General features: G+C 38.0%; 1 long non-coding RNA gene across 1 annotated transcript; it reads right to left on the bottom strand.

Moving 5' to 3' along the window:
• LOC141515214 (uncharacterized) lies at positions 1-27690 on the bottom strand. Its single transcript, XR_012476251.1, has 2 exons — positions 27553-27690; positions 1-267 (listed from the first exon to the last, which is right to left on the bottom strand). It is a non-coding gene; the product is annotated as an uncharacterized LOC141515214 (long non-coding RNA).

Genomic DNA, 27690 nt, shown 5'->3' with positions numbered 1-27690 from the left:
GGGGGGGGGTGGAGTGTGGTAGAATTTAGGACCCGGAAGGAATCTTTAAAAAGTGCTTCTCAATGTGAATGGTTTTTTAAAAAAAACCCAGTGAGGTGATTCTCCAGTAAATGCTAGCATGCAGGTGCTCACATTTGATGGCATCTTGGTAGAATTCTCTTGCTGTCCTTTCTTGGAGGTGCATTGTTCTGTTTTTGGTGACACAGAAGAACATATTTCAAAATCAGTCTGCCCCAAATCCTGCAAGTACTGATAAAGTGGAGAATTCTGAAAGAGATTAAAAGAGAAGTGGTATAAAAGTACGTTCCAAGGATTTTCTATTTCCCAGAAAAGACTGAGAATATATGAGAATCAATATAACTGCAATCTCCAGTTGCCGACAACAAGGGAGTAATGATGAAATGATCAAGTAAACCTATCAACTTAAAACTAAAACGAAGAAAATAAGCCAGTAAAAATGGATTGTTTTTATCCTAGTGAAGGCAAACATTTAAGAATTATAGGGTCCAGGGGCGGCGAAGTGGTGCAGTGGATAGAGCACCGGCCCTGGAGTCAGGAGTACCTGAGTTCAAATCTGGCCTCAGACACTTAATAATTACCTAGCTGTGTGGCCTTGGGCAAGCCACTTAACCCCATTGTCTCGCCAAAAAAAAACACCTAAAAAAATAAGACTGTATAGAATCCTATATACACATAAATGCACGTTAATTATACACACATGTGTGTGTATGTATATGGTGTATGAACCTAGGGTGTCATTTGAGAAAATGTAAAATTTGTTGTTAAAGTGTATGAAACTAAAATGAGGTCAATATTTTTGTTTCAGTATGCATCTAGACAAATGGATATGGTCTTCATTCAAATAAGCATTTAAAATTTTTCTTTTAATCTTTGTTAAAACTCAGACTTGACTACTTGACAGTGGCATCAGTTAGAAGTGTGGAATATGGTAGGGAATTGAACCAGTTCCTATCCTTTTTATTTCCAAATGAAAATTTAGAGTGAATTCAGACCAGGATAGGCCACAGGGACTGTGGGGGATAAGATTTAGTCTCATTTCTTATCTTGATACTGAGGAACAAGAGAAACTGGGCTAATTTTGGAAAGAAATCCTTCAGATGTGGTTCAAAGTTAAGTCATTTTTGAGAGCAGCCACTAACTGAACTATAGTAGACTACTTGGAAAAACTCTCAACTTCTTCCCTCAGTGAACTCCATTTCACATCAGCCTAGAACCTGATACTTATGGGCTCCCCTCTTATCAGAGATAGCCACACATCCCGGAGCATTCTAACAGGCTAATCTTTTCCTGTTCAAGTCATTCTCTCTTCTTGTAGATACAAAGCTTAGGAGCTCACAGTACTGAATGGAGCTTTTAGGATCCAAAGTATCTTGTACAATTAGGTAGTGAGAGAAGAAAAACAGTGAAATCATCTCACCAAAATCCTGGCGCCTCTACTGCCTACACATTGGATCTTCCTTTGTAAATCTAAGCCAAGAACAATGGTGCTATTACTTACTCTACTGAATCTGACCTGGAAATTTTGAAAAGTAGATAGGGCTGCTTTAGGATCATCTTTCTTCGAGGCTAAAATTGGGATGATTCACTTAACTCAGAAGTCACTCCTTGGCTTCCAAATTCACTGGAGAAGCTCACTTTTTTGGGGGCTAGGATTGGCAAAAGTAATTTCTTTAAAGTGCTGCTTCTGCAAAGTTTTGGATTTCCTGTTGGACATGGCTTATTTTTTTCCCTAAAGAAATTATTTTATCCATCAGGGCAAGCTTAGTGCCCTTGAAGGGCCTTGGCAAATTCGTCATCTGGATGGATTGTTTTTGTCATTTTCTGGTAGCATTGTTGGTATTATGTATGTTTGCTCTGAGCTGAAATTTACAGGAATAGTGAGCCACAAGGATTTCCTGAGAAGCTCCCACATGCTGTGTATGAGGTTTCTTGTATTTCTTTTGGCTGAAGTGGTTTTCTTCAGTTCTACCAAATTATATTTTGACTCCAATAGTTATTTCTCAAAACAATTTTAACATCTGCCATACTACTCTTCATGGACTTAAAAACCATCATAGCTAACAAGAGGAGTTAGAAACTACCTAACCAGTTCATCTCCTCCACTCTATCCCCCATCTAAATCACTCCTCCAAATGTCTCCTGTAAACATAAAATATTAAAATGCTTTCTTGCTATCCTGACCTTTCTTGTTCTATCCTTATAATGAAACCCTGCTGCCTTTCTTGTTTCAACTCCCCCATTTGTCACTCATCACACTCCTCTCTTCTCCCCACTTGTTTCCCTTTTCCATCCATCTTTCTTACTGTTGTAAGACTATATGCAAAGATATCCCTTATGCCACATCAGTTCAAAAAATTCCAGTGGTTTTCTATTTCCTCTAGAATAAAGTTCAAACTTCTCTCTCTGCCTGGCATTCAGGGTCCATCAAATCCCAGCACCACTTCACTCAATCTGCCTGCACATTCTAGATTGCAGACAAATGAGATGGCTCTCAAGAGGCCCTGCCCATTTTTTGTCTCCTTGTCTTTGCTCAGGGTTTGTCTGTTGCCTTCATCATCCTTTCCTTTCCCTTTCATCTATTAAATGCCTAACTAGCATTTTACCAGCTTAACTCTACTGCCAGCTCCTCCAGGAGGCTTTCCCTGACTCTAACCTTACTTAACACTTTTATTTGGCATCTTAAGTACTCTTGTAAGATTATGCATAATAGTTATGAGTTTCCTCTTCCCTAGGTAGACTAAGCCTCATAAAGACGCAAATCATATTTCTTTGAAAAGTTCTACCAATGTTAGCAAAGTTCTCTGCTCACAGTAGATGCCTAATGGTTTTTAAATATTGGTTTGCTTTCTTTTAAAAATCAAAATTCTCAAGTATATTTAAAAGTGATTTGAGGTATAAAAATGTGATTTACACAGTAATTTACAAGGCATATTTGCTACATGAGGATATTACCCTATTAGACCACACATGCACAACTCTCTCTCCCTCTCACATACACACCAGTTCCTTCTCTACCAAATAAAATACAAACTTAATTTTTTTTTATTTCTAATGTCTAATTTAGTAAGGGCTATATATCCAACTTTATATAATAGTAATTCTGCAAATTGCAAGGCTTTACTGTGAGTCTTCTTGGGAAAAGGTTGAATAATGCAGAGTTCTTTGACTAACAAAGTACTTTCTAACTGACTTTTCAAGACATTAAGCATAAATAGCAAAGCCAAATTGCTGGCTCCATGTTCTTGATAGTGATATTTTGTATATTTTCTATGGGAAATATACATACTTATATCAACTTTAATATCTACACAAACAAAGATAAAGTTCACATATTAATCAGCAAATAGTTATTAAATTCTTATGTATGAATTAAATTATATGGCAAAAATAGAAAATTAATAATTCCTGTCTTTGAGGCTTTTCCACTGAAGGAGAATAAGACATAATAAATAATAATACAAAATACATACTAATACATCATATATCATAATACAAAAGTCATAATACTAGGTGGTGCAGTGTATAGAGCACCAGCCCTGGAGTCAGGAGGACCTGAGTTCAAATCTGACCTCAGACAATAATTGCCTAGTTGAGTGATCTTGGGCAAGCCACTTAACCCCACTGCCTTACAAAAAACCTAAAAAAAAATAGTCTTAAGAGTTTGTATTTAAAGCCAACTTAATAATACTGTTTGTCCTTCATTTTTGAAGATATCAGGTGATGACATGACAAACACATGAACTGGATAAGTGAGGAGGGTGCTGTGCTAAATCACCAGCCTCACTTTCTCCTCCAGAGTCATCTGGGTCCAGTGGCTAGATATGAATCAGGATGGCTGGAGATGGCCTTGGATATGAGGACATCAGAGTAAAGTGACTTGTCTAAGGTCACACAGCTAGGAAGTGTCAAGTGTCTAAGGCTGGATTCGAACGCTGTCCTCTTGACTGCAAGGCCAGTGTTCTATCTACTGTGCCACCTAGCTGCCCCAACCTAGCTTCATCAAAAATAGATCAGGACAGGCTAAATTTCATTTGCTTTTTGGACAGGATTATTAAATTTTTGGATGAGGGGAATACAGTGGATTTAGTTTACCTAAATTTTAGTAAAGTTTTTGAGGAAGTATCTAATGCTAGTCTTGTGGTTCAGAAGATAGAGATATAGATTAGAGCATAAGTGTGAATATCCCAGCATGCCATGATCAGATGCCTGCAAAACTTCAGAGTGAAGGCAGAACCAGATTAAAATGTAATTGGAAAATGTTTAAAAATACAATTCAACACAAAGTGTTAATTTGTGATTTTCTAAGTCAATAAAATCCCCACAGGGATCCATTTCTAATTGAATTTGATACTTTTGGATTAGACAATAAACATATCAGATAAAATTTTCTTTAAAGAGTTTGTATTTTATTTGATAGAGAAGGAACTGAAGGGAGAGAGAGCGAGAGTTAGTTGTGTATATGTGATCTACACAGGGTAATATCCCTATGTAGCAAGCACAGATTACAGAGAAAGTACAATGGTACAGAATCTGGGTCAAATCTCAAATGCCCAGACCCACCATGGGTCTCTGAAACCACAAGTGAAACCCTCTAAGATAGGAAGAGAAAAGTTTGATCTGAGCCTTGGAACAGTTTCTCAAACGTCCTGGATTTTCCTGTTGCAAACAGGGAGAGGAATAGGGCTTGAACTTGGACTCCATGGATCATGTGGTCTAGGAGGAAACATCCTACAAATTAATATTTTTATTCCCTTGAGAGTAGAGTGGCACTGTGAGCCTAGAAATTGATTGGACATATATATGGACCCTTTTGGGCCTGTGGGTGGATCTTCTGATTGGGTGGCCCTCCCAGAGCCTCCAAAGACATCTTCATGCCTCTCTAGGCTGCTCTGTGAACTTTCTATATGATCCTCAGTCCCCCCCCCCCAGTCCACCTCCCCTTTTCAGATCCCTCTTTTAAGGGGTTGTCTTTAGGCTTCCATTTTCATTCTCAGTGCTTTGCATAGAACCAGTCATCTCATAGTCACTTAAGAAATGCTTCCTTACTGATTGACACCCAATCCTCAGAAGTCTAGCTCATCAGTACCCATGAGGGGCAGAGCCAATACATCAATCCCCAGAAGCTACCAGAGGCAGAGGGGGACAAAGCGAGCATGGCTGATAATTCAGAGCATCCTTGAATAATCCTGTCTTCAATACTGTATGAAAATGGGGCCCTGATCACAGTCAGGCCATACCTGGAATTGTGTGTTCAGGCTTGGGAGCCACACTGTAACAGGGCAAAGAAGAGTGAAAAAGAATGCTGAGAAGCCAAATTTTGAGGAACTGTAAACCAATACTGCTTCTAAGGGATAGATAACACACATGTTCTCTAGAATGCTGAAGATGTGTGGTGTTGTGGCTATTCTGTCAGACACCATCTGGAGGAATTTTGTTTAGTTGCTTTTGTTATAAAGAAAATTCATTCTGGGGGAGGGGGGAGTCTTAAATTTTTTGTTAAAAATTAAAATAGGATATTAATCAACCCAAATGTATCAAGGGAAAAACAGTCTAAAGGGTTAGAGGATTCAACCAAATCATATAAGACTGCCTGGGAAATTGGGATGTTTAGCTTGAAAAAGAAAAGACCTATTTGATGGTCCATCTTTTCAGGAGTAACTGGTGGAACTTGCAGAGGGCCAGATTTTGGCTCATTATAAAGAAAAGGCAACAAGACAGGTGATTTCTAAAACCTACTTAGTTGAGAGAGTAGAGAAAGGATAAGAAAAACTGAAGTCCTGGATTCTGCTTGAGGGCCTCTTACAGATAACAGCTGTTCACATTAGAGCTTTTGCAGGAAGTTACTAATTGACAGAGGTATTTTGCAACCTAATAATAAGTTTTTCTAAGAAGAAAAGGCAGGAGGCCTGTGAATAAATAAAACCTTACTCAGGAACCCCATTGACTGAGTCATCCACAGTGTGAAGAAGTATGGTGGGTGGCCAGGCACAAGAGCTACCAACGATAAAGGCAGAATCCTGAAGCTCTCACTTCCACCTCATTTGCAGGGGCAAAGTCCATGAGTGCCAGAAAACCAAAAGACTACATTTCTTCCAAGGGCAAGTTGGGTGCTTTCTTAAGAAAAGCTAAAAGGTTGTAAGGCCTGCTACTCCTCTCTCCAATTCATCAGGAAAGATGAAGGATTCCCTGAAAGAATGGCAGGAAGGTTGCAAGGTAAAAAGAGGAAAGGAGAATCTGAAGAGGTGACCTGGGATGCTGCCAAATCTGAACCCTGGAAGAGAGAAAGGTCCAGTAAATACTTAGAACTAAGCATGTGGTCCAAGGCTCTGCCTTCTGGATGAGAGGGAATGGAGGAGAGACTCCAAAAGGGCCATCATCAGGATCAGCAGGGAAGAGTAGAGGTAGTTGGTTGCTCCCTGCTACAAGTTACAGAAGTTGCTTGTTGGTAAATAACTGACAATTCTTTTGTCTTCCCAGGATATAGAGTTAGAATGTGATGGGGAATCTCCAGGGATCTGTCAAATGTGTGGGCCTGAGTGATGTTGACAGAAGAAATCTCAGGAGTCCAGCTAGAGCTTGAGACCCGGGAAAGAAAAGGAGTTCTTTTTACAGTGAAGGCAGTATTTTCCTCACTTCTGCCTTCTGAAGTAAGGATGAAACTATGGACACTTTAATGAAAAATAAAAAAGTACAAAAGAAGGTGGCTTAGCCCTATCTGATCTAAAATTATAATATAAAGCATCAATCATCAAAACTGTGTGGTATTGGCTAAGAAATAGAGTGGTGGACCAGTGGAATAGACTAGGTGCAATAGCAGGAAACAATTATAGCAATCTGTTGTTTGATAAACTCAGAATCCAACTATTGTGATAAAAACTGTGGGGAAAATTGGAAGCAAGTATGGAAGAAACTTAGATTAGACCAACACCTCCCACCCTTTACCAAGATAAGATCCAAATGGATACAGGATTTAGACATAAAAAACAATACTATAAGCAAACTAAGAGATAAAGGAATAGTTTACCTGTCAGATCTATGGAAAGGGAAGCAGTTTATGACTAAGGAAGAGATGGAAAACATCACTAAAAACAAACTAGATGATTTTGATTACATTAAATTAAAAAGCTTTTGAACAGACAGAACCACTGTAACCAAGATCAAAAGAAATGCAGTAAACTGGGAAACAATCTTTACAACTAATGTTTCTGACAAAGGACTCATTTCTACTTTTTTTTAAGGTTTTTGCAAGACAAATGGGGTTAAGTGACTTGCCCAAGGCCACACAGCTAGGTAATTATTAAGTGTCTGAGACCAGATTTGAACCCAGGTACTCCTGACTCCAGGCCAGTGCTCTATCCACTGTGCCACCTAGCCGCCCCCTCAAAGGACTCATTTCTAAAATATACAGAGAACTGAATCAAATTAAAAAAAAAGCCATTCCCTAATTGATAAACAGTCAAAGGATATGCAAAAGCAATTTACAGATGAGGAGATCAAAGTAAGCCATAGTCATATGAAAAATTGCTCTAAATCATTACTTATTAAAGAAATGCAAATTAAAGTTTCTCTGAGGTACCACCTCACACCTCTCAGACTGGTCAATATGACCAGAAAGGATAATGATCATTGTTGGAAGGGCTGTGGGAAATCTGGGACACTATTAAATTGTTGATGGAGGTGAATTCATCCAACCTTTCTGGAGAGAAATTTGGACCTAAGTCCAAAGGGCAACAAAAATGTGCATACCCTTTGATCCAGCAATACCACTACTGGGTGTATACCCTGAAGAGATGATGAAAAAACGGTAAAAATATCACTTATACAAAAATATTCGTAGCAGCCCTGTTTGTGGTGGCAAAGAATTGGAAATCAAGTGAATGACCTTTAGTTGGGAGATGGCTTAGCAAACTGTGGTATATGTATGTCATGGAACACTATTGTTCTATTAGAAACCAGGAGGGATGGAATTCAGGGAAGCCTGGAGGGATTTGCATGAACTGATGCTGAGCATATTGAGCAGAACCAGAAAAACACTATACACCCTAACAGCAACATGGGGGCAATGATCAACCTTGATGGACTCGCTCATTCCAACAGTCAGGCACAATTTTGGGATATCTGCTATGGAGAATACCTTCTGTATTCAGAGAAAGAATTGTGAAGTTTGAACAGATTATTGCCTTTAATTAAAAAAAAAACAAAAAAACCAACTGTTATCTTATTATGTAATTTTGCTATCTCTTATAGTTTCTTAAGGATGTGATTTCTCTCTCATCACATTCAATTTGGATCCATGTATACCATGGAAACAATGTAAAGATTGGCAAATTGCCTTCTGTAGGGGGTGGGGGAGGGAAGTAAGATCAGGGGAAAAATTGTAAAACTCAAAGTAAATAAAATCTTTAAAACAAAAAAAAAAGATATGGACACTTGATGGAAAGGGGGACTACAGCCTTGCCTTACTCAAGTTCTTGAAGAGGACTGTGACATCAAGAAGGTGATGCTGTGCCATACAAGTGATCTGGATTGAAGTGAGGGAGGACATCAGTATCTCACTGCTTGTCCCAGACAACTCTCCCTCACTTCAATCCAGATCACTTGTATGGCACAGCATCACCTCCAGACTCAAATTAAGTGTTAGGATGAAGGAAGATAGGGGAGCTTGAATCTGAATACTTATCTGGGATGAAGGAAGGTGGGAAGGGGGGGAAGGAGAAGAGGCATAAAGGGGCTTATGATTTCCTGATCTATAAAATGGAGATAATGATAGTGCCTACCTTCTAGGGTTGTCGAGAGGTCCAAATATGGTAATACTGTCCAGAATGCTCTGGCCAGGGCCTAGGGTAAGAGCTCCATTCATGATATTTTTTTTATTTTTTTTAGAGTTTTTTTGCAAGGCAAACGGGGTTAAGTGGCTTGCCCAGGGCCACACACCTAGGTAATTATTAAGTGTCTGAGACCGGATTTGAACCCAGGTACTCCTGACTCCAGGGCCGGTGCTTTATCCACTACACCACCTAGCCGCCCCTCTCCATTCACGATAACTATTTTTTGGTGATTTAAATAAATCAGTGAACTTGGAGGAGGTGAATACCTATGCTAGAGCACAGCTCCTGCTAGAGCAAGGAAACTTAATTACAGGAACCAAGAGCTACCTCAGAAGAGGAAGGAGTGAAAAATACATAAGGAAGCAAAGTGAAAAATGATGCAATTATAACATGAAAGGCAGGGAGATTAAACTCCATAAAATGAAAGCAAATGATAGAACTGTAAGAAAACAAATTCCAACTACTGGCTGCATCTAGGAATTTTTTAAATCAACAACTTCTAATTAAATGAATATGAGAAAAAAATTGCATCATAATGTCAAGACAGACAATAGGATTAGAGCTTAAGGGATTCAGAGGTCACCTGTAGGGAGGAGGACAGAAAGCTGGATCTGTTATCAGGAAGACTCAGTTTGAATCCTTCATCAGACACTGAGCCAAATTATGGAACCTCTCCTAGATTCAGTTTTCACATTTGTAAAATGAGGGGATTGGACTTCAAGGCCCCTAACAGACAAATTTAACAAAAGGATGAATAAAAAGAAAACTACAGACCTGAACAGACTTCTATAGAAATTAGATTAAATTTTTTTCTTTTTCTTTTTTAGATTTTTTTTTTTTGCAAGGCAATGGAGTTAAGTGGCTTGCCCAAGGCCACACAGCTAGGTAATTACCACCTAGCTGCCCCTAGCATAGTCTTTAAAATGAATGTTTGATAGAACACTTCAAAAATCTTTTACCCCTTGCAGTTCTTACTTTGCTTATTCATGGGTCACCAAATCTCTCTTTCATATGTTAGGTCATTTAAGGTTCCTCTTTTTCTTTTTCCTTAATTTTTTTTTCCAATTATATACAATTGTAGTTTTTGTAAGGTTTTTTGTTAAAGTTTTGAATTTTACAATTTCCCCCCACCCTCCCTTCCCTCCCCTCATTCCCCCCACAGAAGGCAGTCTGATAATCTTTACATTGTTTCCATGCTAAATACAATGACAGAAATTGAATGTATTGAGAGAGAAATTTTATCTTTGAGGAGAAACTAAAATATTAGAGATAGCAAATAAGACACTTTTTAAAAAAAAAACTGAAGGTAATAGACTTTGGTCTTTGTTTAAAGACCACTTTGTTTAAACTCCACAGTTCTTTCTCTGGATACAGATGACATTCTCTGTGGCAAGTACTCTAAAATTGTCCCTGATTATTGCATTGATGGAATGAGCAAATCCATCAAAGTTGATCATTACCCCCATGTTGCTATTAGGGTATACAGTGTTTTTCTGGTTCTGCTCATCTCACTCAGCATCAGTTCATGAAAATCCCTCCAGGCTTCCCTGAATTCCCATCCCTCCTGGTTTCTAATAGAACAATAGTGTTCCATGACATACATATACCACAGTTTGCTAAGCCATCTCCCAACTAAAGGTCATTCACTTGATTTCCAATTCTTTGCTACCACAAACAGGGCTGCTATGAATATTTTTGTACAAGTGATATTTTTACCCTTTTTCATCATCTCTTCAGGATATAGACCCAGTAGTGGTATTGCTGGATCAAAGGATATGCACATTTTTGACATATAATTTTTTAAGAAATTTGCAGACTAATTTAAATCCAGCCTCAGACACTTAATAATTACCTAGCTGTGTGTTCTTGGGCAAGCCACTTAACCCCATTGCCTTGCAAAAAAAAAAAAAATATGGCAGACTACCAATAACCATGTTAAAAAGTTGAAATAGAGGAGGGGTTGTAAAAGGGGAAGTAATTGTGAATATTACTCACAAAAAGTTGGAATTATGCAAGGAAAGTCATTAAATTGTTCATACTGACTCAGCAATTCTACTCTGTGAAGCATATACCCAGAAGTCAGAGAGAGAAAGAAAGGCTTATATGCACCAAAATATCCGAAGCATCAGTTTTTGTGGGAACAAAAATCTGGACAAGGCATGGAGACCCACCAACTGAAGAATGGCTGAATAAATGGTACTATAGAACTGTAATAGATTATTATTGTAATAGAAGAAACAATACTTAGGAGGAATTAAGAGAAAGATGCAAAGATTTATATGAGCTGATTCAGAAGTAAACAGAAACCAGGAGAATGATAATACAATGACTAAAATAATACTGAATGAGTGAACTGACAGGAACTTTTAGATGGGGAAATTCCTACTTCATTTTATATATACACATAAACACTGGGAATTGCCTGAAATATAGCCTAGATGGGGTGGGGGGAAGGGTTTCAAAGTATTCAGGGAAAGCTTACAAAGTAAGCTGCCAAAAAGGGATGAAAGCTCTCAGTTACATAATTCTAAAGACATAAGTCAAAGTTGTGATCAGAAAGAAATTGGAGAATTGCCTTAAAATATATACGGAAAAACCAGACCATCCTACATTTTAAAAAGATATACATTTGCATACATATATATATATATATATATGTATAAAATGATAAAAATGAAGCATGGGTAACCAAGAATTAAGAGAAATAAGTGGTGTGATACTATAATAAAAAGTCAAGGCAACTAAAAGTTAACAAAAATCATTAAAATAAACCAGTAGATATTTATTAAACGATTATAATGTGCCAAGCATTGTGCTGGGGATACAAAGATAAAAACAAATCAATAGCATGTGAAAAAGTTACTCTAAATCACTAATAATTAGGGAAATACAAATTTCAACAACTCTTGAAGGTACCATCTTATACCTATCAGATTGGTGAGGATGAAAGAAAAGGGAAATGACAAATGGAGGGGCTTTGGGTAAACAAGTGGAACTGTGAACTAGTCTAATCATTCTGTAAAGCAATTTGGAACGATGCCTTAAATGATATTAAATTGTACATACTTTTTGATTTTGCTATAGCCCACAGAGATCAAAGAAAAATAAAAATACAAAGATATATTTATAGAAGCCCTTTTGTTAGACATAGAATTGGAAACTGAGGAGATGCCGATCAACTGGTGAATAGCTGAAGAAGTTATGGCATATGATTGTAATGGGATACTATTGTACTGAAAGAAATTATGAAGGGGCTGGTTTCAAAAAACATCTGGGAAGATTGTTAGGAACTGATGAAAAGCGAAGGGAGCAGAAACAGAAAACACTTTATATAATGATAGCGATACTGCAAAATAATCAACTTTGACTTAGAACACTTTACAAAACAATGACTAATCACAATTCCAAAGAACTTATAAACAGAATATTCCATACCATTCCAAAGAGAGAACTAATGGGGTCATAGTGCAGTTTGAAGCATATTGTCTTCTTTTTTCTTGCCTTTAAAAAAAAGCTAATGCAGAAATTTGTTTTGCATTATTATATTTATAATAGATATTTATAATGGATTTTTATTTTTCTTGCCTTTAAAAGAGTCAAAGGTGAGCAGAGAATTTGGAAATGAAAATAATGAATAAAAAAAATAAGAGAAAAACATTCTCTATCCTCAACAAGTTTAATTCATCACTCAAAATTTTCTTCTAGCCGTGAATAGTACCAATTAAACCTACCTTGCAAAACTGAAGGTGTTAATTTCTAAGAAATTATTATAAACCATTGAATGTTAAACATCTTAATACAACTTTTTATTTTTTTACTTTTTATTTATTTATTTTTTTAGGGTTTTTTTTTTTGCAAGGCAAATGGGGTTAAGTGGCTTGCCCAAGGCCACACAGCTAGGTAATTATTAAGTGTCTGAGACTGGATTTGAACCCAGTACTCCTGACTCCAGGGCCTAGCCACCCCTTTAATACAACTTTTTAAAAATATATCACTGCACACTATCATTTTTAATATGAATACTGAGATAAAACAGGGAGTCAAAAAGACCAGAGAACTTGGGTTCAAAGCCTAGTTCTGCTAATTTCCAGGTTTCTCCTTTGTGTAATCTTGAGGAAGGAATCTCTGGGTCTCAGTTTCCTAAAATATAAAATGAATTTAGACTAGCTAAATTTCAAAAGTCTACTAATCCTGATCTATGATTCTATAATTAGAGGCTTCTGTACTCCTCAGCCAAGAAAAACTTAATCATAGGATAACAGTCTTCCTAACTAGAAAGGACCATAATAACTGGTCCAAGTAAAAGTCTGCACAGTAAGAAAATAAAATCAAACCTTCACAGAGAGCAGATTTCTACTTTGCTCAATATAATAAATTCACTGCCCCCTGGTCATATTCTTTTTGGGTCCACAAATGTTTTTTCCCTCTTGACAATTTCCACTCAATTCTCCAGAATTATTTACATGGTAACTAAATCTGAGAAACTGTACTTCTATCATCATAAGGCATTTTCCTGGCAGTACTAGAAACAGCTCCTTTGTGAAATATTAGGCCATAATTTCTATAATAATATTAAATTAAATGACTACCTAAGAAAGGAGTATGTGAAGGGTTTTTTTTTTTAAACAGCTTTCACAGGATTACTTCAAGTCCATGGTTTTGCTGTTTCAAGCTCTTTTAAACACTTCTGAAGTCAATAGTAGCAAGGGGGCATTTATAATTTTTGGGGCTAGCAATTTAATTATTCTGCCTTTCATGTATCTTATAGCACCCAATAATATTAACAAAATGGGGTAGGGAGGAAGCACATCTATGACCGACAATTTTTTTTCATTTTTCTTATACCCTCATTAATTTAAAAAAAATTAAAATTAATTCTATTTCTGATGATCTGCAAAAATTATATCTCAGTTTCTGACCTAAGTCTATCATGTTACCCTCAGTGAGCAACATGTTTCATCATAGGAGCGTTACCAATATGACCATCTGTGTTAAAAAAGTTGTCTTAAAAGCAACATGTAAACAATTATAATAGCACTTTCAAAATATAGAGCACAGAAAAAAAGCACTAAGACAACATATATTCAATGTATTCATGGCAAGTAAATAACTTAAGTGGTTATTTTGTCTCTCCCCTGTGCTTAGACTGTCCCTTTCAATCCATGAGATTTAGGACCATAGGATTTTCAAATGGAAGAGGTCTTTTGAGATCTAATCTGACTTCCTTATTTTACAAATGAAATCAGAACATTAAATAGTTTGTTAAGTATCACATGGGAAGTAGAGCCAAGATTCAAACTCAGGCCCTCTGACTTCAAATCTTACTGTTTTCTACTATTCTACACTGTCAATTATCAATAGTGAGAGTATAATATGAATCCAGCTGGAATATGTAGAAGTAATGTTATCAATTCAATTCTAAAATGTCTGATGAGGAACAATGATTGATATCTCATACATAGTAACTGTTCTATTACCACATATCTAGAATTGATAGTCTTGCTATATGGCTGAGAGAGAGATCTTTAGTTACATTTCCTTCTTTTACTATCAAAGTCAAAGTGTAGATTACTAAATCAAGAAAAGGAAACAAGACAGTGGACAAAAATGATGAGACAGAAAATTTCTTGTGAAATGGCTATTGGTGAGACTCATGGTAGATAGTTCTAAACAGCAAAATGAAAGTTGTGGCAAGCTACTCAATAAAAGTTGGTGGATTGAATCCTATTGTTGACTTGTTTCAGTCATGTCCAGCTTTGGGATCCCATTTAGCATTTTCTTGGCAAAGCTATTGGAGTGGTTTGCCATTTCCTTCTCCAACTCATTTGACAGATGAGGAAACTGAGGTACGACTTGCCAGGGGCACACAGTTAGTAAGTGTCTGAGATCACAACTGAACTCAGGTCATCCTGATTCCAGATCCAATGTTGTATCCATTGTTACCTAGAATTTCAGCAGGAAGAAAATTCATACCTAAAATGTGCTCAGTCTTTATTTGAAGACCTCTAGGTTCCTTCAGACCATGATTTTTTGAGACAGTCCATTTTACTTTTGATAGGTAAAATTTCCTTCCATCAGTTATAAACTTGGTTCTTTGCAATGAGCACTCATTGCTCTTAGTTTTGGTGTCTTGGAATCAAGCTCTGTACTCTGCATTGTGGAAGTTAAGAAAAGGTAATGTCCAAAGTCTCCTATTTCAGTGAAGGGCTTCGAGATAATTGTATTCTGTGTGGAGCACCAAAAAAGTCCTAGTGTAGCTTTATCAAACAGATGTTACACTAATATAAGAAACAATGTAGTATTCCATTAACTTGTTGCACCATGAGACCAGAAGATGGCCTTTTATGTGTCTGCTCCTCAGGATTCTGCCCATACCTCTACTGATAAAAGACTTGCTTCTGTGATCTCCTAAACACAAAGTGGTATGTGCAGAAAGTCTCAGACCTGACAAAAGTGTTCCGGTCTACTAAAGATCAATCAAAGCGCATTTATTAAGAACCTACTTTTATGCTAGGAACCAATACAAAACAAAGTCTCTACCCTCAAGGAATTTATATTATTTGAGGGAAATACCAGATTCATCCTGACTAAACCTATGGGTACGCATTTATAAAACAGAATACACTATACACAAAGTTGTTCTAGGGTCATGTTTAAAGGATAGTATTTAAGCACAAGTCTGAAGGAGGCTAGGGATTCTAAGGGGCAGCTGAGAAGGGAATGCATTCCAAGAAGATGGTGGGGCAGCCGTGTATACGCTCTGAGACATGAGATACCATCATGCAAATGTGAGGCCAGTTTGACTGGAAGACTGCCTATGAGAGAGATTTTACTAAGTCTAGAAGGGGAAGCTGAAGCTAGGTAGTGAAGGGCTTAAAATGCCACAGGAGTTTATAGCTGATCCTAAATGGAGGTTAAGCAGAGGCAGGACATTCAGAAGGATGAGTTAGAATGATCACTTTGAAGTGAGCAGAATCAGGAGAACATTATACACAGTAACTGCAATTCTATGTAATGATCAGTTATGACAGAGTTAGTTCTTCTCAGCAATATAATGATCCAGGACAATTCCAAAGACCTCATGATGGAAAATGCTATCCACAACCAGAGAAAGAAATGATTGAGTCTGAATGCAGATTGAACATACGTTTTCATTTTTTCCCCTTGTTTCTTCTTTCACATGATTTGTATATGTTTTACAAGATTGCACATGTATAAACTATGTCAGACTGCTTCCCATCTTGGGGAGAGGAGAGAGGGAGAGCAAAAATTTGAATGAATGATAAAATTGACTTTAAATTTAGATTTTTATATAAGTGCTGCTTTTTTCCCCCTGTGGTACAAAAGAAGTCAAGACAATATTAAAGAAAAAGTTTTCAGTGCATGGTCCTTTTAAGAAATCTTTTAATAAAGGAAAAATTAGAGTGACATGAAATACAAAGAGATCTAATAGATCCTCTTTAGCATTTAAACTTTTAAACATAAATTAATAACATTGGTATGAATAATGATAATTCTCTAGAATATAACCAAACCAGCCACTATCTACAATCATACAATGCATTCTACTAAATGAAATATGAAAGAATACATAAGAAAACAATATCAGAAAGATATTTAATACCTTTTGGAATGTTAGGATAAAAAATTTATAAATTCAAGCATTTAAATGCCCTGAGGAAAATAATTTGAAATAGGAGACAACATGAAAGAAACTAATAACTTATTTCAAAAAGCAATGCCAACTCACATTTATACAGATTTCTGCCAAAGAAAACATAAATTAAATATGTAATTTCATGGGGAATTTGGGGGAGATGAACTGTTCATGCTGAGTAGTCAACCATTTATGTTAGCAATAGGGTTCTGATAACTGAAGAAATTCCATTAATAAATAAGCAATATAATATACCTCCAACTAGAGATGCTTTATAAAAGTCATCCTTGAATTTACATATCATTTTTCTGGGTTTTTCTTGGATGCAGATGAGGAGGAAAATAAAATAATTTTTAAAAGCATACACAGATAAACTCTTAAAACATTAAAAAAAAACTCTGTAACTTTCTTAGTATGGTCCCTTTTTCCACTGATACAGATCTTAACCCTTATATGGGTTGCTATGGCTCAAGCCCCCCCTCAAGTCTGTCCCTTCAATGACATGTAGACCCAGGGTTAGCTGCTCAGTCCTATGTTAACCCTTTCAAACTTGGGAGAACTGGTCAGAGCTTGTGCTCTGTAACAGTTTTTAAGAACCTAGGCTCACCCTGCATGATTAGACAGTAGTAGAAGAAAATAGCTTTAACTTCCTTCAATAGGATGATTTATAAATTTGATACTCATAACCATTTAATTAGTGACAATAAAATAAAACCTTGAAGGTGGCTCAATGAATCCACAAGTATTCATTAAGCACCCACTATTTGTTGGGCACTGTGTAACATGCAGTTGATACATTAAATGATATTCATCATTCACATTTGGATTGTAAGCATGCAAGACTCAATGAAAAAGGTGACCAGAAAATTGTGCTATGATTTAACTTTGCTTTAACTCAACAATATTAAACAAGAAGCTACATATTCAAAAAGTGTTCACTATCTCCTAACCAATTTCCTCATTGGTGAGATGTGAATTCAAGGGGACACTGGTAAACAAATCTGTAAAGGTAAGCTGGAGATGATTGGGATGATTCTGAAATGCCAAGTGAACAGCTTGTATTTTGGTTTAGAAACAATAAGGAGCCATTGAGAATTCTCAAGTAGGATATTCTATTAGGGTTGGGACAGCTGGATTACTTCTAGAAAAGCCTATGTTAAAACAAAAGACATACTTAAAACATGAAATGCATTTGTAAGTAAATGCTGGAGATTTCACTCTTAAAGCATCAATTCTATATCAAATCAATTAGAAAGCAATTTAACAATCATTTATGAAGCGTCAGCAGCATGCCAAATTATTGCTCTGGAATACAAAGATAACAATCAAAAACATGTGTACGGGGCAGCTAGGTGGCGCAGTGGATAAAGCAACAGCCCTGGAGTCAGAAGTACCTGGGTTCAAATCTGGTCTCAGACACTTAATAATTACCTAGCTGTGTGGTCTTGGGCAAGCCACTTAACCCCATTGCCTAGCAAAAAAACAAAAACAAAAACAAAACCAAAACCTAAAAAAAACCATGTATACACAAATACAGACAGACACACATACACACAACGTACGAGTACATTGAGAGTAATTCAACGTGGCTGTAATGAGTCCCACTGGGAAACCTCATTTTAACAGGGAGGTGCTTCAGGTTTATAGAAGGCCTCACCAGGGAAGCACCAACTCTGGTGGTCTCTACCATGCTGGAGAGGACATAGAATAAGTACATCATAAATGTTTCTTGGTGTTTACCAGCTTCCAAGCTGGCAGCCATTCTCTCAAAGGATGGAGAATCTCATCACTAGTAAGACTTAAGCCCTCTCATTCCCAGGAGAGCCCTTCAAAGAGTTCTCTCCCTGTGCCTCTACCAAATCTCTGCTTTCTCAGTTTGAACACCCTGATCCTTCAGTCAATTCCCATCCATCACAGACTCCAGGCCTTTTTCCAGCCTGAGAAGCCTTGTCTGATGCTCTCCAATTTCCTAACGTGTGGTGCCCATAACTGAACGCAGGGCTACATCTGTCATCTGACTAGGGTTGGTCCAGCTCCTTCTTAGTGATGGGAACAATGTCTCTGAATGCAGATGAAGACAGAGCCGTGTTCTTGGATGCACAATGCTGATGCATCATCCTGAGTTCTTTATATGTGTAGTTTATCCTATTCCCTCTTATATTCTCCAGCAAGTGCATCCTCACTTGTCCAAGTCTTCTTCTCGATTTGACAGATTCTTCCTATCAAGTTCCCCTTTGTATGTCTTCCCTATACACCGCCATCCCCTCAAGCTGTCATCCTATGTTTCTCCTCCATTTCTCAAACTCCTGGAAAATGTTACCTACATTTGCTACTTCCACTTCTCTCAGTTCTCAATGCTTTGCAATCTGGCTTCCAATTCTCTTACTCAACTAAAAATGCTTTCTCCAAAGTCATCAAGGATTTTTTAAGGGCCTCATTTGATGGTCTTTTCTTAGTTTTCATCCTTCTGGATTGGTGTATTCACCACTTTCCCTGCATGGATACTTTTCCCACTCTTGAGTTTTTAGGACACTACTGAGAATGGCCTCTTGGCCAGCTCTGATATCACCAACTGAAGATAGTATCCAGCTACATGTTCCATTCTAACCCCAAGAAGAGGGCAAAAAGCCATCACAGGTTTTAATAAACGGGAAGTTAGTTGGTAAGCATTAAGTGCCTACCTTGCCAGGCATAGTACTAAGTGATGGGGGTTTCAAAGAAATCTTTACTTGAGTTTGGTAAAATGTCAAAGTCCCTTGCCTCAAGAGCTCACAATTTAAGTGGGAGAAACAACATGCAGACAACTGTGTACAAGTAAGCAATGGGCAGGATAAATCGAAGATCCTCAACACAGGGCAGGTTCTGGAAGTAAGGGGTAATGGGCAAGGTTTCTTGTAGAAGTTGAGATTTTAGCTGAGGCAGAAGCGAGAAGGGAGAGAATTCCAGGCCTGGGGGACAGTTAGCAGAAACAGAAAGAGTTAAGAGATGGACTGTCTTCTTTGAGGGATAGCAAAGAGGTCAGAAATCTGGATCATAGAGTCTGGAGAAGGAGTAACATGAATAGAGAATATATAAAGAAGACTGGGTGGGGGGGGGAGCACTAGCTTAGGCAAGTGAACTATCGCATTCTCTGAGATATCAGTTTAGTAGTCGAAAAGAGAAATCAAGTTTGTTTGATATGATTTCTTGAAGAAGGCATGCTGGATTTTTTTGTGACCATCCTTTCTTTTTCTAAACTCTCCTTCAAGAATACTAGAATTCAGGGGCGGCTAGGTGGTGCAGTGGATAGAGCACTGGCCCTGGAGTCAGGAGTACCTGAGTCCAAATCCAGTCTCAGACACTTAATAATTGCCTAGCTGTGTGGCCTTGGGCAAGCCACTTAACCCCATTGCCTTGCAAAAACTAAAAAAACTAAAAATAAAAAAATACTAGAATTCTACTGGAAATACAAGCTAATTTCACCAGCCTGCAGTTTCCAACCTCCACACTCCCTTTTGGCGAAGACTGCGATCTTCCATTCTCTTCTCTCAGCAGAAATTGTTCATGATTCTTTCAGAAGTCTAGGAAGAAGTTCTCCTGAGTTTGGTAAAATGAATGGTTCCCGGGAAGCTGGATGCTTCTTTATTCTCTCCCCAGTTATCATGTGTCTTTTTTCCTTCTGCGCTCTCATTCTAGGAGATTCTGGTCCCTATTCTAGCTCTGACACTACCCTTAAGTCCTTGGCTTGCTGAGATGCTGTTATTAAAAATTCAAGATGGAGTCACTCTTGTCATGAGTGCCCCTGTGACCCAGGGACAAGTCCCTTAATCTCTCTGGATCTCAGTTTTCCCATCTGTGAAATGAGTAGACTAGATGAACTCCAATATCCCTTCCAACTCTGAAACTATCCAAGAAAATCTCCATATAGCAAGTATCAAAGAACTGGAAGTCCTTCTCTTATTAAAAAAAAAGTGCTTATAAAGGGAGTATTCAAATTTGTAATTTGTTATTCCTCATCTGAGATGCAGACCAGTCCACTTTTTCCTTCAGCAAGGTAGATTCTTGATAATGTCCTTTTGACCTCCAGAGAAGTGCTTCACTGTGGTGTGGAAGTGACTCTAGATTCTCAAAGGTTTTAACACCACAATTCAACTTGAGAGTTTCTAACAGAAAGACAGTCTGCAGTTTTAGCCAAGTCAAGCACAGATGATCACTATAATATTGCCCATGACTATTAGATTGTGCATACCCTTTGATCCACGTGTATCACAAAGATGCCAATGAAAAAAGGAAAAGGATCTATTTATACAAAAATATTTATAGCAGCTCTTTTCCTTTGGCAAAAGACTGGAAACTGAGGGGATGTCCATCAACTGGGGAATGGCTGAACAAACTGTGCATATGATTGTGATGGAATATTTCTATGTTATAATAAATGACAAAGGGGATGATTTTAGAAAAACTTGGGAAGACTTATATGAACTGATGCAAAGTAAAATGGGCAGATCTAGGAGAATGTGGTACAGAGAAATAACAATACTGTAACTATGATCAACTGTGAAAGACATAGCTATTGAGCAGAGGTTCAATACAATGATCTAAGACAATGCTAGAAGACTCAATGAAAAATGCTATCCAACTCCAGAGAGAATTGATTAAATTAGTGTACAGATTAAAGGATATTTTTATACTTAATTTTTCTTGCTTTTTTTCTTTTGCCCATGGCTAATAAGAAAATGCTTTGCATGATTTCACATGTTTAATGGGTATCATTGCTAACTTTCTCAAAGGGTAGAGAAGGAAAGGGTGGGAAAGAACAAAACTTCAAATTTAACACAAAAAATAAATGAACATTTTAAAAAAATACTGCTATGGCAAATCCTATGAAACAAAAAAATTAAAAACTGTTTTCAGTCTTGAATGGTCCCCTTTCACTGTCACAGCAGAACTAGTAGAAAAGGGAATAGAACTTATTAAGAATCAGTTTTTAGACTGTACACATGCACTTACCTCTTGGGATCATGAGCAATATTTGTTTATCACTCAAACTTTTAAAATTGGATAGAACAATATAGTCAGCATGGCATTTCCAACAGATCTATGAAACATTTAGGAAAAAAAACACTTTTGTATTTATCTAGTCTCCCCTCTCCAAATCTTCAATTTTGCAGATTAGTAATCTCATAGAGTTGACCAAGGTCACAAAGTCAGTCAATAATAGAGCACTGTCTAGAATTTTCTCATTTCCTAGGTCAGTTTTCCTTCCACTGTTTCAAACTGCTTATTCGAAAGTAGATAGTAAGCATTATATAAATATTAGTGATTATTAAAAACATTTCTCAAAAATGAATTTGATATTTATAATACTTTATTGAGATTTATAATATTTTATTGAGAAATAACCTTGCTGTAGTGACTGAAAAACTAGTCCAGATGTATGACCACAGGCAAGTCACTTTACTACTTCCCATATGACTCCCTAGGACTAAAAGTTACAGAAATGTTTCAGTGCTGACTCAGCTGAGAAGAGCTAATTCAATCACAGCTGATCATTAAATAATGTTACTATTACTGTGTACAATGTAGTAAAAATGTATTATAGAACTTCTATTTTTTTTTTAGGTTTTTGCAAGACAAATGGGATTAAGTGACTTGCCCAAGGCCACACAGCTAGGTAATTATTAAGTGTCTGAGGCCGCATTTGAATTCAGGTCCTCCTGACTCCAGGGCCAGTGCTCTATTCACTGTGCCATCTAGCCACCCTGAGAACTCCAATTTTTTTTCTAAGAAAGATTTTATTTCTTTTGAATTTTACAATTTTCCCCCTAATCTTGCTTCTACCCCCCACCCCCCACAGAGGGCAGATCTGTTAGTCTTTACATTGTTTCCATGGTATGCACTGATCTAAGTTGAATGTGATGAGAGAGAAATCACATCCTTAAGAAGCATAAAGTATAAGAGATAGAAAAATTACATAAATAAGATAAGTTTTTTTTTAAATTAAAGGCAACAGTCTTTGTTCAAATTTCACAATTATTTCTCTGGATACAAAGGGTATTCTCAATGATATCCCAAAATTGTGCCTGACTGTTGCAGTGATGGAAGGAGTAAGTCCATTAAGGTTGGTCATCACCACTGTATTGCTGTTAGGGTGTACAATGTTCTTCTGGTTCGCTCATCTAGCTCAGCATCAGTTCATGCAACTACTTCTAGGCTTCCCTGAATCCCCATCCCTCCTGGTTTCTAATAGAACAATAGTGTTCCATCACATACATATACCACAGTTCATTAAGCCATTTTCCAATTGAAGGACATTCACTGAATTTCCAATTCTTTGCCACCACAAACAGGGCTGCTATGAATATTTTTGTCTAAGTGATATTTTTACCCTTTTTTTATCATCTCTTCAGGGTATAGACCCAGTAGTGGTATTGCTGGGTCAAAGGGTTTGCACATTTTTGTTGCCCTTTGCGTGTAATTCGAAATTGCTCTCCAGAATGGTTGGATGAGCTCACAGCTCCACCAACAAGGTATTAATGTCCCAGATTTCTCACATCCCTTCCAACACTGGTCACTGTCCGTTCTAGTCATATTGGCCAGTCTGAGAGGTGTGAGGTGATACCTCAGGGATGCTTTAATTTGCCTTTCACTAATAATTAGTGATTTAGAGCAATTTAGAACTCGTATTTTTATAAGCAAATTTTTCTAAATAATTTCAGGAAAAAATTTTCAGATGTGAAAATTCTAGATAAAACTGAGCCAAATTTAAAGTGGTCCATTTCAAAACCAAAGCAAGCAAGATTAGAAGGAAAGCAGAAAGCTGGGAAACTAATTTTGCTGCCAATATTTCTGATAAATACTTCATTTCTATTTTTAAAATTTAATTTTTTCAACTACACGCAAAGGTAGTTTTCATTTCTAAAACATACAAAGAGAACTGAGTCAAATGAATAAGAATAGAAGTGATAAATGGTCAAAGGATATGGACAAGCAGATTTCAGATGAAGAAATGAAAGCCATGTACAATCATGAAAAAATGCTCTAAATCATTATTGATGAAAGAAATGCAAATTAAAACAACTCTGAGGCACAATTCACACTTATTAGATTGACTAATAAGTCAGAAAAGGAAAATGATAAACGTTGGAAGGGATGTGAGAAAATTCATTGATGGCGGAGTTGTGAATTGATCCAACTATTTTGGAGAGCAATTTGGAACTCTGTCTAAAGGGATATAAAACTGTGCATACCCTTTGATCTAGCAATACCACTACTAGGTATGTGTCCTAAAGAGATCATAAAAAAGGTAAAATGATACACATGCACAGATAAATTTATAGCAGTTCTTTTTGTAGTGGCAAAGAATTGGATGCCCAACAATTAGGTAATGGCTGAACAAGTTATGGTATATGAATGGCATGGAGCACAATTATTTTTATAAGAAAACAAAAGTGGCTGTACATTAGAAAAGCCTGGGAAGACTTGCATAAAATGATGCTGATTGAAGTGAGCAGAACCTGGAGAACATTGTACACATTAGCAGCAACACTGTGTGCTGATCAACTTTGATGGATGAAATTTCTCTCAGCAGTTAAGAGACCTATTATGGAAAATGCTATCATAGCCAGGAAAAAAAAAAGCAAACAAAACAACTATGGAATCTGAATGTAGAGGGAAGCATACTATGTTCACTTAAAAATTTTCTTTTATGGTTTTTTCTTTCTCATGTTTTCCCCTTAGGTCTCTCTTTCACAACAAGACTAATATGGAAATATGGTTAACATGATTTTTCATGTACATCATCTATCAGATTGTTTGCTGCCATGGGAGGTGGTAGGGAAGGAAGAGTGGTAGAAAAAAGCTTGGAAAAGGATGAATATTGAAAAATATCTTTGCATGTAAAAAATAAAACAAGAAATGATGAGAAGATATATTTCAGAAAAACCTTGGAAAGACTTACATGAACTGATTCTGAGTGAAGTGAGCAGAACCATGAGAGCACTGTACAGAGTAATAGCAACATTGTGTGATGATCAACTATGATATACTTTGCCCTTCTCAGCAATACAATGATCCAAGACAATTCTTAAAGACTTGTAATGGAAAATGCCATTCATGTCCAGAGGAAGAACTAGAGTCTGGATGTAGATCAAAGCATGCTATTTTCACCTTTTCAAAATTTTTCTTAAACATTGTACCCCCTAACAGCAACATGGGGGTGATGATCAATCTTGATGGATTCCATCATTCCATCAGTGCAACAGCCAGGGACAATTTGGGGCTGTCTGCAATGGAGAATACCATCTGTGTACGGGGAAAGAACCGTGGAGTTTGAACAAAGTTCAAGAACTATTCCCTTTAATTTAAAAAAAATTAAAACATATCTTGTCTGATCTTGTTATCTCCTATACTTTTTGTTTCTTCCTTAAGGATATGATTTCTCTCTCATCACACTCAATTTGGATCAATGTACAACATGGAAACAAAGTAAAGACTGACAAATTGCTTTCTGTGGGGGGGGTGGGAAGTAAGATTGGGGGGAAAATTGTAAAACTCAAATAAGATCTTTAATAAAAGATATAAAAATAAAAAAATTTGCTTTTCTTTCTTGTGGTTTTCCTCTTTTAATCTGATTCTTTTTTCACAACATGGCTAATATGGAAATGAGATTAACATGATGGTAATGTATAATCTATATCAGATTGCTTGTTATCATGGGAAGGAAAAAAATTTGGAAGATAAAATTTTACAAAAATGAATGTTGAAAACCATCCTTACATGTAACTGGAAAAAATTGCTATTAAGATTAAAAAAAGGTGTTCAGTTTCTATAATTGATAGTTCATCAAAACTTCAAGGATCTATGTTTTCACTGGATCTACCTACAACCAAATCCATTATACCCTAGTAGATATAGTCTTTGAATGTTGCTGTGGCTAACAATTCTGTAAACTGAAAACCAACATTCTGATAAGCTTCTCCAAATTTAGCCAAGGAGGTCCTCCGGGGATAGGCACCCAGTTTTTGCTAGACTGTAAGGTTAAAGTTCTTTTATGAGGGAGGAGAATTTGAGCTCTGATGACAGTGTGGTGTCATAGTTACCTCTCTTCCCCAGCAAAGGCAACTGAATAGGGCTTTAGAGAGAATATTTCATTTCAACAAAATATTAGAACTTTATGTATCAATTTTATTCTAGTCTAAATTGTCCGCAAAATTCTCTAGTAGTTTGATTTATAAACTCTAAAAGAAACTACCATATACTGAGCCAAAATCAAATTTATTCATTTAAAAATTAAAATTAGGTTTCTTGACATACAGTTCTATGTACAGATATTATCAAGCAATCAGGATTCTTTATTTTAATTTTTTTATTTTAATTGGATGGTTGTTGAGGTTATCTCGTTCAGTAGTGTCAAACTCAAATGAAAAAGAGAGATCACCTGGATCCCCCTAAATACAGGCAGTATATTGATAACTAAATTCAATTGCATTTTTATTTATTTTGTTAAACATCTCCTAGTTACATTTTAATCTGGTTGGAGGCAACGTTGTAGCTCTGGCGTTTGATACTTCTGATCAAGTCCATTCTCCCATCTTAAAACAGGGTGGGGGGGATGTATTTTGAACTGCTTTTTTTTTTAACTTAAAAAGATGCTCAGAAAAAGCCAATTCTAGAATCTTCTTTTCATAATATAGTATCACCCCCCCCCTTTTTTTTTTGCAAGGCAAACGGGGTTAAGGGGCTTGCCCGAGGCAACACAGCTAGGTCATTATTAAGTGTCTGAGGCCGGATTTGAGCTCAGGTACTCCTGACTCCAGGGCCGGTGCTCTATCCTCTACCAAGTAGCCACCCCCTGTAATAGAGTATCCTTAAGTCTTCAGTCCTAATATTATTTTGGTTCATTTCAGGAATGGTATAATAGCTTATGCCTTGCTCTGTTGTTATTGAAATAATTTTTATTTTGACTGAATGACTTTTGTTCATGACAATAACTATTCTTGTGCAATAATTTCTAATTTTTATTTATTGTTCTCTACCAGTGTTTTCCTCTTTTTGCCAGATAACATTCCCAATTTCTGATGCCATTCTAAATAAATTCTAATTATTCTTAGTGGTTCTCTGAAATTGCCTCCAAGGGCTTCAAATCTTGCAAATTGTGCAGCGTTGAGCAGACAGACATATTTTCGGTACAGTCACAGTGAAACAAGTGACTCGGCTGCCTCTATATAATCCATCCTTTTAGAACCAATTCCAAGAAGCATGTATTTCCTTAACATTGTAATAAATTAGAAAGTTTATACAAATATGTTGAAAGAGATAAAACCATCCATCCATCCATCCATCCATCCATCCGCGTTGAAGGCAAAATTTGGCCTTTCGTGTCATTTTGTGAGAGCCTGCCGGCTGAACACAAATTCCGGGGTGCTTTTGCTGCACCGTAAATGGGGGTTCTATAACAGACTCTCGGACTCCGAGCTAAATACGCTATGAAAACCCGCCTAAGGCGCACCCCTGCCCCGGCGCCGGGACCGCTGACAAGGCTGAAGCCGCGTCTTCTTCCCGCCTGTCCGTGCGGGGCCCCTGGGCCTGTCCCCCCTTTATTATGTCCAGTGCTGCGGCGCGGACACGGCCCCGTCGCCCCTTCCCCACTCATCGATCCCAACGGGTCACGAATGAGGAGAAAGCCGCGGCGTGCCGGCCCGCTGCCCAGCTGGCATCGCTGCTGGCACCCCGGGGTGTGTCCCCGATGCCCCCAGCCCCAGGTCTCGGGGCGCAGGCAGGAGGCCGCGCGGGCCCGAAGCTCCCCGAGGGCAGGGGCTGCCCGGCGGGGCCGTTGGCACTCGGACCCGGCGGGCGCCCGCGCGGGGGTCCCGGGGGGCGCGCGTGGCCCCGAGCGCAGGAGGGCGGGGCTCCCGGGGGCGCGCGTGGCCGGGGTGGCCGAGGGTCGCGGGCAGGGCCCGGGCCGGGGCGCGCCGCCTCCCTCCGCCGGGCCGCCGCCCCGCATCCCCGGGCCTCCCCCGCGGGGCGCGCCCCGGGCCCGGCCCCGGCCGCCTCCGTGCCCCCTACCTCAAACACCACTTCTTCGTCAAACTCCGGTGTCATCCTTCTCCGCCATGCCACCCGGCCCGGCACGATGGGAAATGAAGTCCGTTCGCCGGGGGGGGCGGGGCGTGCGGGGTCGCGCGGGGCCCGAGCGCGACCCCG

Source organism: Macrotis lagotis, chromosome 2, assembly GCF_037893015.1.
Source record: "Macrotis lagotis isolate mMagLag1 chromosome 2, bilby.v1.9.chrom.fasta, whole genome shotgun sequence".
Taxonomy (NCBI): Eukaryota; Metazoa; Chordata; class Mammalia; order Peramelemorphia; family Peramelidae; genus Macrotis; species Macrotis lagotis.
The sequence above is the reverse complement of the archived record's forward strand: the minus strand, read 5'-3'. Positions and strand labels throughout refer to the sequence as shown.